This window comes from Magallana gigas, chromosome 5 (genome assembly GCF_963853765.1).
Source record: "Magallana gigas chromosome 5, xbMagGiga1.1, whole genome shotgun sequence".
NCBI classification, from domain to species: Eukaryota; Metazoa; Mollusca; class Bivalvia; order Ostreida; family Ostreidae; genus Magallana; species Magallana gigas.
In genome coordinates this window covers 42799989-42815474 of record NC_088857.1, presented here as the reverse complement: position 1 = coordinate 42815474, position 15486 = coordinate 42799989, and the positions used below count along the sequence as shown (strand labels likewise).

At 32.1% G+C, this 15486-nt stretch overlaps 2 long non-coding RNA genes across 2 annotated transcripts in view; both read right to left on the bottom strand.

Moving 5' to 3' along the window:
* Nucleotides 1-5697: 5697 nt before the first annotated feature.
* Nucleotides 5698-11404, bottom strand: LOC136275860 (uncharacterized). Its single transcript, XR_010714364.1, has 2 exons — nt 8492-11404; nt 5698-7922 (listed from the first exon to the last, which is right to left on the bottom strand). It is a non-coding gene; the product is annotated as an uncharacterized lncRNA (long non-coding RNA).
* A 3600-nt stretch (nt 11405-15004) lies between these two features.
* LOC136275741 (uncharacterized) overlaps nt 15005-15486 on the bottom strand; it is a 1323-nt gene continuing 841 nt past the window's right edge. Inside the window, exon 2 of the long non-coding RNA XR_010714240.1 lies at nt 15005-15486. This exon is cut by the window's right edge and continues 540 nt beyond it. This is a non-coding gene — a long non-coding RNA (uncharacterized lncRNA).

Sequence of the window (15486 nt, the reverse complement as noted above, 5' to 3'; positions counted from 1 at the left end):
TTAGAGAAATAATTTTCCTACAGGAAATATTGAGAATCCTGTAGGAATTATATTTTCTATTGAAAGAAAGTATTTCCTGTCGGTATTTGATTCAGACAGGTAGTTTTCCTGTAGGATATTAAGATTTCCCATCGGATTTTACAATCCTATAGGAGTTTTGTTCAAATCCTATCAGAATTTAAATTCCCCAAAGAAGTTCTTTTATTCCGGTAGGAAATTTCAAACATCCTAAAGTAAAATTCTTTCTCCAATGGAAAATATTATTTTCCTGTAAAAATTATTTTATTATGGTAAAATTATACCTTGACAGGTGAGATGCATTAAAAACAAAGTTGAGTTGGTTGTTTACTCCTTTAGCAATGGTCTATTAAATGGCATTTTAGAATTAAAATGAGATTTTGTCGATATATGCAGCTTAGACAGAAGCAAATCTGCCACCTTGTTACTTTCATTATTATCTGGCACAGTGTTTAATTTTCATTTATGCCATCAAAGGAGATATACCATTGTTTATGTATCCAGAAATGTTCTTTATTCGTGCTCACCAATTTTTAGTCACTTCGAGTCGTAATCGGTAAGAACTACCACCATTCTCTCCTATTTGTGGCTAATTACGTTGATCAAGTACTATAATTGTCTATATTTACATTTTCCAGTGTCTTTGGCTGTGATAACACTACATATCGATTTTGTACTATAAAATCCATAATACAAATGACGCCAAATTGAGGCGCCAGCGGGGTTTGCTTATTTATATTTTTATATTTAATCGTACGATGGCTTAAAATTATATAAATATAAGTAATAAGGAATCATTCTTTTAATGTTATGAGGTGATAATTTCGGTCTGGGTGTGATCAAATCAATCATAAAGCCCTTCGGGCCTTATTGGATTTGATCACGCCCCGACCGAAATTATCGATATCACCTCATAATACTCAAAGAATGATTCCTTATTCCTTATTAACTTTGATAGTAGAACGATGGTTACTGATGAGTCTGTGGAAATCACTTGTTTAGCCTACTTATTCATTATGAGTAAAATTTGGATTATATTAATGAATATATTATTATAATGCAAATTTTGTTTGAATTAAGATATATATTTCAAGACTGAAACCTATATTATTTATTATATATATACAGTTGTCACTGGGGCATAATTCTGCATGTTCGTGCATTGATAAAATTATAGTCTGTCTCAAAGGGTTCTTTCTTTCAAACCGTTCCCTATATGATCAGGTTAATTAATGCTGCTAAAAATAAAAACACGGGGAATTTCCATAGCAAACATGAAACTATCCAAATAATAAAGTTGAAAAATTGTACAATGTATTCGAGGACTTCCAAATTGTTCGTGAAAAAATACAGGTATATTGATTATATATATATTCTTCCTGTTTATCTGTGTGAGATTCTTAAATAAGGACAAGGTTTGAGGAATTTAGGCTGGATTGAATCATTGTACCGACATTGGCCCCACATTTAAACTATGAAACTACCGATAATGGGCCAACATCACACCAATGTGTTGGTGCAATGTTGTGCCGATGATCAAAATAACATTAGACCGATGTTATTTTCCGACATTGGGCCAACATAAATGATAAAATCGGACCAACGCTGGGCCAATATAAGCTTGTTATCTGGGAGAGGACTACCACATCAGGAAGGAACCGTGGTATTCAGTGTACTCCCAGTGAGGTACAGGACAAAAAATCACCTTGCATTATCATCAGAAGGATTGTGACTTGATAAAACAAATCAAGACCACTATCCAATGACCAGTCACAATTTGTGATGGGCTCATCAGAGAAGTTAAGTCCTTCGTCTCCCTGGGGTTGTGTTGGACAGACAGAGTGGCACAGACCGTGATGTGAAGTCAAGAAACGGCAAGAAAACAGCTTGATAAAATCTGGGCATCTAAGATTAGCTTAATTACTTTGAAATCCCTCTTACTGCATGGAGCAATAACATTGAAAACGACCATAATTACCCTGCAGAAGATTAAGACATTTAACAACACCTGTCTCATTCATGCACATCTGCAACATCCGATGGCCTGGAAGGGTCACGAATTAGGAGCTATGAAATAGAGCATGGCAACCATCACTACACATGACTCAATCGGAGGAAGTAGGTTAGATTAAATCACCTTAAGAAAGCCAACATCCAGCACCACATACAAATTCCAGACTAGAACACGCAGAGAGAGAGAGAGAGAGAGAGAGAGAGAGAGAGAGAGAGAGAGAGAGAGAGAGAGAGGGGAGAGAGAGAGAGATGGGGCGTCGGCAGGATACTGTGGTAAAATTTAAGGCGCGACATGACCTTGAACGACACTGCAAAAGCAGCTCAGAACCTTGTGTGCTGAAGGACTGTCATTGATGGCCTATGTGCCGAACGGAACGACAGGTCTAAGTACTTTTTCATGATATTGAGTAAATGATACGCTTTTGCTTTTTATCTACCGGTATTTATATCATTTTATATACGTGACGAAAAAGCGGGAATAGCCTTAAATCATATCAATTCAATTCAATTTATTCTCTCAAACCATTATCATACAATGGTAAATGAGGTACAATAACATATTTGCATTAAGGTATCCGATCCATAATAGTCTCAGATTCAATGAATCTGGGTGCATAACATATAATTATGGGCTTAAAATACTTAGTTTACTTGGACATAATTTTCCTATTTAAGTATTAATATGTAAGTGTGGAATGTGTCCTAATTAATGACCTTTTCCTTTTTTGAAGAGTTGTCCTCCTTTGTTTTTATTCTATAAAAATTAATTCTAAAAAAAATCTACGTGGTATAAAATTTATTTTCAACAGTTTTTGTATTCTTAATGATAAAATACATCTTTCCACCAAAGCATTTTTTGATATTCCTAGTAGTTACTTTTTTATCTTTAAAAATGTGCTTGTCTCCATAGACCTTAATGCAATCTCCATTAATTAATTACTGCTTAGTTGATAATATTTTTAGAAATTTCTCTCGGTAAATCTTTTTATACTCTTAAATACTTTAAATAAATATCAAAGTATTAAATACATGATGGATATTCAAGGTTGGAAAAATTTGATTCAATATGGAGCGGATACTTTAAATTGTGATGTCAAGGGTCTAATAAATTATATATAAATTATAATACAACACAGTATTACATGTGTTAGTAAGATCATAAACACTTGTTTAAACATCCTATTGCAGGCGTAACTAATCATAGAATATTGTAAAACAAAAGAGCTAAATATAATTACAGATAATGGGTTCTCAAAATGCTTTTGAAAATAAACTTTAATTCAAATTTCATGAAAAGAAACAGTTTTACGTTTTGCATTTTCTGACAGAGGAAAAACATTTTGGCTTGAATGGCAAGAACTAATCGCCCACTGCCTTGGATTTAAAAATAAAACCATGTCATGTTAAATACAAGGGGATTTTTCAAACGATTCCAAATATTTGACTTCATTATTTAATTAAGTTCGAATGAAGCTAGATGGTTTGGTCGACCTTTACCTCATTTAGTCAGTTATTTCAAAATCTTTCTAATCGATTTTCTATCCATTATTGATCTACCAGTCTATCTATCTGGGCTTTTTTCTTTGTACATTGTAGTAATTTTCTCATATTTTTGAAAAGAGTTTACCAATATAAAAGGCTGAATATAAGCATTATTTAGGTGTGAATGCAAAAAAAAAATGATAAGGTAAGTGATTTGTTTTAATTTTAATATAGTATATCAAATGCAAATAAAAACTCCTTTTACAAAAAAATGTAAAGCATAATTCATTTTTGTTCAATTTCACGAACTGATATAAATAATGCAAAGCAAAATTCAAATAACCTACTTGAAATTTAAACACACTAAATCACAGACGAGTATTCACATTCGATTTAGATCTATTGCTGTTTAATGTGATACGATGCAGGTATTGTTAAAGAAAATTCTCTAAACATTATAACTCGATGCATGAAAATGGATCCTGTACAAATACTAGTAAATCAAACCTTTGAAAAAATGCATACAATTACATTCTCGTAAATAAAGCAAAACCCACGAGGCTTAACAAAACATTAAAATATTTTAAAAGATCTTATCTTTGAGAATCTGAATGGCGCTTGCGTAATTCTTACAGAATGTAATTGAAGCTTTCTTTTGTTGAAACGCTTTGGTTGAATGCTTACGGAAACTTCCGGGTGCAAAACATTTTGCAGAGTCAGATAATTTCTCTCAATATTTGAGGAGCTGTATTTTGAAGGATATTTTGTTTATTTTAATTCTAAGTTTTACAAAAAAAACCTTTTTTATAAATGTGATTCAAACAAGTTTTATTTCTATATCAGAAAATGGAATACATTTATAAAATAATTTTTTAGTACAGGGCGAAAATTATGAAATGTTTCTTAAAACTGGGCCTCAAATAGCAAAATTTTTACTAACAGGTGTTTGTAAATCGTAAATCATGTTTGTTTTTTATTTTAGTAGAAAATTACAATTTTACAATCAAAAATAATTTCAAAGAGATGTTGCTCACATTGCTTAGTTGATTCTGTCAACAGGGGTTTTTAGCTACAAGATTTTGATATCTGGTTGAATTCATCTATTTTAAATTTTTCTGCAGATTCAGTGTCCCGAGGATTTTGTCTTAGTATATATTCGATAACACTCTTTTTCCTTGAGTCATGATATCAAATCTTAATTTGAAAAACGACAAATTCTATTTTTTAAATAAGTAAATAAACCACCACGCGTGGACCCAGGATTTTGAGACAAAAGAGGTGGGTCCGAGTGAGAATTTTTTTTTATTTTTGGGGTTGGGGTCTTACGTGTAGGTATATTTTGATAAATGTTTTGAGCCATATTTCAGGATTCACTACCCCACACACAACATTAGATCCGCGCATAATCTACGAGTCTATATATCTTCGGAACAAAGAAACGAGAATAATTTCTATCGAATGACAGACCAGTTGTTATCGTCATGTAGTATGGGGGCAAACGGGGAAAATAAACTGTATACTCACATGAAAACAGACCAAAACCTAGCTTTTACAATGCCATCATTTGATTGAATGATATTTACATCATTCAAAACTTTTAGTCGATAGCAATACTAATACCAGCAACTGACCCTGTGATAGACGGATGGGTTAATCTCTATTCAATTAAACAAATACATGTTCATTAGTGTATTCAAATTGTTGACCTGTGAAAATCAAGAAGTATGAAGAATACAAAAGTAAACTGAAATTAAGCAAAAATATAAGGATTGCATATTACATTAATGTTTTTTGTATTATTTTTGTGTTCAGTGTGTAAAATCATTTGTAAACATTTCTAATTCAAAAATTCAATAAATATCAGGAAAAAAAAGATGAAAAATAAAGATGTATATGAAATTTATAATAATAACAATAATAATAGCATACCATTCCGTTTCAGTTGATAAACGTGCATATGTTTCAATATTGCCAGACAAGATGAGATGTTAAACTCTGAGTTAGAACTGCATGCCTGTGTAAAGGAGTTGTTTTTTCCAATCCAAAGGTTTTAAATGTTTTTTTCCAATCCAAATGTTTTAAATTCTCAAAGACATTGCAGTATCACATTAAGTATTTCTTTCTTTTTTAAAGTTTTCAAACTAGTCATTTTGGGTATTCCGAATGACTCCTGTGAAAAAAAAATTTCGGATATTTGAGATTATTGCTAAATTTTTGCACATGTTAACGAAACGGAAGTAATTGATACCATCCAATATCAATTTGAAATTGGCAATTATTAATTAAGTTAAATACATGTAGATATAAAGTTTTAGAAGAAACAACTCGTTTCCTGTGTGAGAGTACCCTCTTACCCTATCCACTATCACACAAATGTTAAAATGTATTTGATAGTTCACATCAACGCTGTGTCTTAACATCGACAAAGCATGACATATTCCTACAATATACTCGATCTGTACCAGATTACCTTTTCCGTGACTTTTTGCTTCACATTTTGAAATATTTAAAAATATCTTTATGCCTAAACTTCAATAATACTATAGTTTTCTCCTTTTAAACTAATCCTCATTCATGTCAGGTTAGAAGACGATACAAAAATCTCTTAAAACTGGAAAAGTATGTCCCGAGCACTTCCCAATGTATCAAAGATGCCAGGAGTTTTCCACCATAAATACTAGTATCTATATTTCGAATCTTCTTCAATATGGTTATTTTTCCGTGAACAAAGAGGGCACCTATGCATGTCAAATGGGAAATAATGGACGTCTTCCTTAGTTCAATGGAGTGGTGTTCTTGTGTTTCTTCATCACAATATAGTCTGGTTCTCGCATCCGCCATTTACTTCGTTTTTTAGGTTCTTATTGGGAAAGCGCTAATAGAGATTTACTGGATTTGGAACACTAGCTATACTTTTGTCTGGTATCTCGGATATAGTCGTTCTCTTTATTTAGCCCTCTAGTTTGGTTATGCTCCACGATAAAATTGAGCAGGAAGATTTTTTATGCACTTTTAACGCAAAACTAACTTATCTAAAATAATTTACCTTCCAAATTCCCTTTGATGTTCTGCATTTTTCAAATTAATGTGATTACCTAAATCAAGCTCATTTTCAATCAGCACTTCACGTATAGTGGGTATTTCTAATTTCCATATCTTATCTATCCCTTTTTATGCATTTTCAAGCCGTATGTCATACATTGTGAAAACTAAACAAAACTTTGGATAAATCCAACTAAAATTATTTTGTGTTGTCTTGACGAGATGTTCCGACACTGTAACAGTCAATTCAGACGAGTTTTCAGTAGTCATACGCTATTCGACTGCATTCATGTTAATCCATCACCCATATTTACATTATTCTTTGTCTCCACTTGTAATAACACTACGTATCGATTTTGTAATATTCAGTTCAATAAATTCAAATGACGTATGACGGGGGGTACACGTGTGGTTTGCTTATTCATATTCAAATATTAAATCGTACAATTGCTAAAAATTATATAAATTAGAGTAATAAGGAATCATTCTTTGAATATTTTAAGTTGATAATTTTGGTCTGGGCAAGATCAAACCCATCATAAAAGCCATCGGGCTTTATTGAATTTGATCACGCCCCGACCAAAATTATCAATTCATAATACTCAAAGAATGATTCTCTCTCTCTATCTCTCTATCTCTCTCTCTCTCTCATAACTCAAGTACCGTAATTTCTCCACTGAAAAGTAATTGATGCACTATTTTTATAGTGACCTTGAACTCACTCAAACAATCTGTCTGTCAAGTTTTACTTTAGATATGCTACCAAGACAGGAGTCCTTAATTAACTCCAACAGCTCATCAATAATCACGACTTTTATGTATACATGAAGGTTCACTCCTAAAAAGTATAAATATCTGATGTATTGATAGTAAGGTGGTATGAGATACTTCCATATTATACTTAATTTGAAAAAAAAACAACAAAAAATCGTGTTATTTTACTTGATCCACTGACAGTTTTTTTAAACCTGTATTATACACTTCTTCCAAACACTTCAGAAAAGGTGAGGCGTGAAACACCTACAAAACAAAAACGGTAAGAAAGATAACGTGACATCTAGCAATAGAAACTCATTCTTTGAACATGCAACATCGATGTCATTTGTCGAGTTTGTCTTGAAATATTCATACATTTCCCACAGCATAGATTTTTATTCATGTAATTTAGTTTATGTTCTATTCTTCAGATCCAAAAATGACTTATCAGTTAGTGTTTTGATTCATTTTTAATGGACGTAATAGCCATTGTTATTGCACCGTCCACCAATACCTTCCTTTTTTGTTGTTTTTAACAATTTTCATATGCATCTTCATCCGACATTATTGTACAACGTTGCAGTTTTAAAAAAAATGCCGGTATTTGAAATCTGTAATAAATAAATGACATTGTTAGACAATTTAACCTCATTATTTAATTGATCATTGCGACGCTATACATACTGTATTTTGCATATGAATATATAATTAAAGTTGATTCGCCCTCGTTTATCTTGATTTGTTAATCAATTTTAATTTGGTCGTTTTAAATGTCTTGTTAGACATAAAATGTCAATAAATTTTTGCGACTTTTTGTCTTAAACCTTTTTGTCGTCTGACAAGATTTTGTTGAGGCCTTTCGATTTGCAAAACACAGTAAACAAATATTTTCAAATTAAATTACACTGACACGAATGCAAAACGGCATAATCAATTGCAAGACTCTTTGAAATGAAGCTTTGATAAATGTATGTACCTGATCATTTTGATACATATAGACATGTACTTAGAAATAGATAAAATTTTATGATAGGGTGTCAAACATTTTTTAATGACCAGTTTTTTTTATAATTTAGAGCGTGCTATCTTCTTTTCGTAGGAAATCATCCAATATTCACAATGATATCCCTTTTCAGATTTTAAAAAAAATATATGATTTATAAGTTTTTTCTTGTCTTACCCTCTTAAATCTGTGCGCCCAGGCTATTGGTCTTGGTGTTGTAAACAATAAACATTGCCATTACGCCCTAAGACCACGAGAAAAATAAAGATTTATAAAATGCCTTGGCATATCATTTTTGTTAAGCAACTTTTCGGCTTTGAATAAGAAAAAACCCCAAAATTAAACTCTTAAATCATTCAATAAAATTATGTATAAAATTGTATCATACCTGATGCTTGATAGTTTCGTAATCATAATTTGGTGGGGGTCCAATCACGTCGAAAAAAGAAACTGTTACAAATCAAACCGATTTTAAATACTCGTGCATATACCGGGTTTTCTTTTTGTTTTTCTTTTTTTTTCAGCTGTTCGTTTCGTTCAATTCGAGTTGGATTTTCAGATTGCAATTTTTTAATTGAAGACAAAGATTTGTTTTAATGGGAAAATTATATTATAAATTAAAACATGAATGTCAACCTTTTTCCTTTATATAAACAAATGTTTGACAATGCCACAATGTAAAAGAGAATCGAAGAGACTCTACTAGCAAAAGCAACCACTTTGTGTTCAAACACTGGTAAAGTAAACTAAGCTGAATGATATATAAAATGTGCGTCTTTTTATTAATTGGTCTCAAATGTGCACTGAACATACAATATTTAGTCCAGAAAAGCTTATGAAATCCAACAATTATATCTTTTCATATTCTCTTAAATAACAAGTTATAAATTAAAAAAGGTTACAGTGTATGTCTTTTGTTCTATCAGTTTAGTATGTCAGATGTAAAATATTTGAGATGTGATGGGTAAGATAGTATAACATACTTTTGTTTTTAAGATAACATTGCTTAATCAGTTTTATATCAAAATATTAGAAAATATTAGGTAGACATTTTTATTGTTTGATTAAAAACGAAAACAGGATGCTTGGGGTCAAGTTATCGCTCTGCAATGAAAAATAAATATTTATCCTTTATAAATAGTAACGTAAGACAAGAGGCCCATCGGCCACATCGCTCACCTGGACAGCAGTTCCTTGTGACATTCTATTTCGTAGCATATGATTTTTTCTATTTCAAACATTGAACACCTTTATGGGGCCCCAGTATTGGTCCGAGGTTTATAGTTGGCTTCAACAACATAAATAGTATCATAGGAATGAAAATGTGTAGCACTGCGGCGGGACCGCACGTACAAAGCCTGAAAAATGAACGTAGAAGAGAGTTCCACATCAAGAGGAATAACTCTCAGACTGTACAGAACATCAAGAAAGATAACTCTTAGTTCCATTACATTAGAGTTTACACAATTTGAGGATTCTTGCATAGTAATCTCACAAACTGTAGCATTATAGTTCTCGAGAAAAACTTTTTTAAAAAATTTCAATATAACTTTCTATGTTAAACTTTGAACCCCTCTCCGGGCCCCAGTATTAGTCCAGTGCCAAATCTTTATTTATTTGGAATCTACATTATTTTAGGATGCTTGCATAGTTATCTCACAAGCTGAATCATTATAGTTCCCTAGAAAAAGATTTTTAAACGTTTTCCCTCTATATTTCTATGCTAAACTTTGAACACCTCTTGGGGCCCAGTATTAGATCGAGGGTCATGGCTTTTATAATTTCGAATCTACACTATTTGAGAATGCTTACGTAGTTATCTGACAAATTGAAGCACTGTAGTTCTTGAGAAGAAGATTTTAAAACATTTTCCATATACACTTCTACATTTAACTTTTAATCCAGCTTGGGTCCCCAGTATTAGTCCAGGGGTCACTATTTTAAAACTATCAAACCTATATTATCCAAGGTTTTATGCATGCTAGTAATCTCACAAACTGTGAAGCATTGTAATCTTGAGAAGAAGATTTTTTAACATGTTACCTTTATATTTCTATAATAAACTTTGACCGCCTCTTGGGGCCCCAGTATCGGTCCGGGGGTCATGATTTTACCAATTAAGAATCTACATACGCCAGGGATGCATGCATAGTAATTCCACAAACTATTAAATTGTAGTTCTTGAGAAGAACATTTTTAAACGTACCCTTTATATTTTTTAAAATGTTTAAATTTTGAACCCCTCTTGGTGCCCCATTATTTGTCCGGGAGTCACGATTTTTACAAATTAGAATATACATTATTTAAGGATGGACATGTATGCATAGTAAAATCCCAAACTGTTGCATTATAGTTCTTGAGAAGAAGATTTTAAAACATTTTCCTGTATATGTTAAAATTTAAACCCCTCCTGGGGCCCCACTTTTTGTCCGGGGGTCACAATTTATACAATTTAGAATCTTCACTATATATACAACCTTTTGTGTAAATATTGGCATTTTTGGTGCAGTAGTTCTTGAGAAGAAATTTTTTTAAACATTTTCCTATGTATTTCTATGTTGAACTTTGAACCCCGCCTGGGGCTCCAGTTTTGGTCCGAGGGTCACGATTTCTACAATTTAGAGTCTTCACTATACATATCAAAGGCCGTAACGCCCACAAAGGCCTCGAGCTGACATTTTCTATAAGATAGGTATCATTAATTTAAATTTCTGTACCAATAGTCGTATATCAAATAATATCAGAATAAAACATTTTGTGTAACTAAATTCGTACATATTATAGTATTTATTGCCAAGCAGACCACATACAAATACACATAAAACATGGGTTCATCAACAAGAGTTCACAATAGCCCTCGCCGTGCACCGGGACACATCCGTCCTCGACCAGGGAGCCCGCGGAGATCCGTGCAGGTGTCACTACAGTATTAAATTTTACTATATATTCTTACCAAAGTTGCACAACTTGACATACAGATTAAAAGTTCAAAACGAACTTCTGGAAAAAATCCTCTTGACATAGTTTTAAACAACGCTTCATTTACAATTTTCTATTAAAATACGCACGTGCATCCAGCAAGGCGTGAGACTTTGTTTACCTCCAAGTTACACATGTGTTACAAAACTGGGATAGTTAGACCTCTTACACATTGTTCTGATAAAAAAAATCAGCTCCTGTCGCGTGTGGAAACGCCCCGAATTCAAAGGAAAATTCGGGAATTATTTTGCCTCAGCCATGTCAGTGAAATACTGTTATGACACCTGCACGGTAACTTGGTATTTCCTATTCAGCATTTAAAATGGAAAAAAGAATGGCCTAAGATTTTCAATTCTTTTATTCACTCAAGACCAGTTCACTGGTATTTGAGGTTCAAAATCAGTTTATACAAATGTACACAAACACATTTAAGGATCACATGTACAGTAGGAGTAATAATGACGAAAAAAGGTTAAGTTTACAATACAATAAGTTGTTAAAGTTGGTGTCTGGAAGAACAGACTTTGAAAATTTTCTTAATAAATATTGACAATTTTTTTACTTTTTTAATCTTTAGTTTTTAAGATCTGCGTACAAACATAGAATTGTGAGCAAATCTCTGTATCTTGCTTATAATTCGAAGCTTAACACTCAAATATGGTTAGTAAATAGAAATTGTAAACAATTAAACACAAGAAACATGCACTATAACAAATAAAGAACACAATTTATTTTTTCGAAATGAATCATAAATATACATGTATATACCTACATATTTCCATCAGCGATATCAAATTCTATTTAAACTGAATAAACTCGAGAAAATGCCGAGCATCTCAACAAAACCTATTGCATTAATCTACCATTACGCAAAAGATAATGCCGACTTACCGATAGAATGAATTGTATTTCAGTACTTTATTGATACATCAGATTTTGCTTAATTTGCGCAGCCAGGTAAACGGTTAACTGTTTGATTTACCGAAGTCTCTGTTTGATTTGATACGTAAAAATCACGAAATACAGGCGATGGTTCCCAGTTTACAAAGCATAAATAATTAAAACGAAACGAAAATCAGAACAAGCTAACACCAACGTCATGTGTGAAAACTGTCAACGCATTAAAATATTTACCCTCAATTTACTTCACAAAATCGGCACCAATATATTCGTATATATATATATATATATATATATATATATATATATATATATATATATATATATATATATATATATGTTTCAAAAATTTCCCTTCATACGCGAACTGTTGCATAACAAGCAAATTCATCATAGTTAGATCGACCTTTTTTCGTTGAATGTCATGGCTGCTTTAAACAAAGAACCTCGTTTTAGAAGTATGGAATAATTGGTAAAATGGGTATGCAAACCCGGGCCGTGGCAAAATAAAAGCTGGGGCAGATCGGCAATCTTCAATTCCAAATACGCATTATTTTACGTTATATTTACAGCGAAAACAAATATACTGGTCCATCAAATATCCTGAAATTTTAATGAGATTGGCAGATTAATAACTGCCAATCTTTTGTTTTGCCCAGGCCAAGTCTTGCCTACCCATTTTACCGGATGCCGAACCCGAAGCTGAAACACGCCTTTCCTTTATTATTATTTTCGTAATAACTCAGATTTGAAACAGAAATGGCCCTTAATTTTTGCACTTCATATGTTCCTTCCCATAAGGATAATTTATGCTAAACTACGTTGAATTGGACTAGGTAGTTCTTCAGAAGAAGATTTTTAAAAATGCACCCCCTTTTTCTACAGTTTCACGGTTTTCTCCGCTTTGAATACCGATCAGACCGATCTCTGTATCTTGCTTATAATTCGAAGCTTAACACTCAAATATGGTTAGTAAATAGAAATTGTAAACAATTAAACACAAGAAACATGCACTATAACAAATAAAGAACACAATTTATTTTTTCGAAATGAATCATAAATATACATGTATATACCTACATATTTCCATCAGCGATATCAAATTCTATTTAAACTGAATAAACTCGAGAAAATGCCGAGCATCTCAACAAAACCTATTGCATTAATCTACCATTACGCAAAAGATAATGCCGACTTACCGATAGAATGAACTGTATTTCAGTACTTTATTGATACATCAGATTTTGCTTAATTTGCGCAACCAGGTAAACGGTTAACTGTTTGATTTACCGAAGTCTCTGTTTGATTTGATACGTAAAAATCACGAAATACAGGCGATGGTTCCCAGTTTACAAAGCATAAATAATTAAAACGAAACGAAAATCAGAACAAGCTAACACCAACGTCATTTGTGAAAACTGTCAACGCATTGAAATATTTACCCTCAATTTACTTCACAAAATCGGCACCAATATATTCGTATATATATATATATATATATATATATATATATATATATATATATATATATATATATATATATATTTTTCAAAAATTTCCCTTCATACGCGAACTGTTGCATAACAAGCAAATTCATCATAGTTAGATCGACCTTTTTTCGTTGAATGTCATGGCTGCTTTAAACAAAGAACCTCGTTTTAGAAGTATGGAATAATTGGTAAAATGGGTATGCAAACCCGGGCCGTGGCAAAATAAAAGCTGGGGCAGATCGGCAATCTTCAATTCCAAATACGCATTATTTTACGTTATATTTACAGCGAAAACAAATATACTGGTCCATCAAATATCCTGAAATTTTAATGAGATTGGCAGATTAATAACTGCCAATCTTTTGTTTTGCCCAGGCCAAGTCTTGCCTACCCATTTTACCGGATGCCGAACCCGAAGCTGAAACACGCCTTTCCTTTATTATTATTTTCGTAATAACTCAGATTTGAAACAGAAATGGCCCTTAATTTTTGCACTTCATATTTTCCTTCCCATAAGGATAATTTATGCTAAACTACGTTGAATTGGACTAGGTAGTTCTTGAGAAGAAGATTTTTAAAAATGCACCCCCTTTTTCTACAGTTTCACGGTTTTCTCCGCTTTGAATACCGATCAGACTTTTATTTCTGCAATTTATATTTGCCCTCCCATGAGGATGCTTTGTGCCAAATTTGGTTGAAATTTTGATAAGCGGTTTTAGAGAAGAAGTTCAAAATGTAAAAAGTTTACAGACGGACGGACAGACGGACGACGGTCAAAATGTGATCAGAATAGCTCACTTGAGCTTTCAGCTCAGGTGAGCTAAAAACGAAACTGTTTTCGATATCAGTTATTCAATCCCTGATTTTTAACAAATAACTTTATAAAGAATGTAATTTAAACCTACGGAAATCGGAAGACCCTTTAAAAATTAATAGTACAGAAAGAGCAAATTCCGAAATAGAATACCAGTATTAATATCATATAATAATAATAAATATGACAGTAGAAATGTCACACACGTTTTTTAACTGGAAGGGGGGGGGGGGCTCATTCAAAATATACTGACCAAAAAAAATCTTCCAAAAATCATGAAAATCGTAATTCTAATTCGTGAGATGTGGGGTAAGGATAGCGTAGTATAACTTCAATTTTTCTGTTAATTTCCTTCCTTTACATGCTCCCAAAATTGGGGAGGCAACTTCGTGATAATTTACTTTTTGACAAGTTTTAATAAATTGAAGATTATTAACAATCAGTAACTGTTTAAGTTATAATAACTTTTTGTTTATGGTTTTAAAAAAATGGAATAAAGAGTTGAAAAGGAGTATCCATTTTTCATTATATGTTTTGTTAAAACACACATGTATAGTGTTTGTTAATTACTGAAAAAATAAAATAAAACATCGTATTAGCAATACGTTGCCGACATACAAATTACTGATTTATATGTACCATTTTCGATGTAACTTACACGAATTTTGATATCAAAAAATAATACAAAACAAATATTAAACATCATATGAATATTTGACTGAAAGAAGACATGTTTCAAAATCAAGGATTCGCTAATTCTCATATTGTTCCTAGTGTGTTAAATACGAGCCTACAACAAGTTGCATATATACAAATTCATATTAGAAATGCACAAAACATATAGCGTATTCTTTAGAGACACAAATTTACGAACAGAAACATTAAAAACAACTCATTTGTATGATTAAATACATCTACACTGTTTACATTGTATTATTATCTGGTCACTTTAACATCTCCTATTATTTAAAGTTTACTTATGAAAAAAA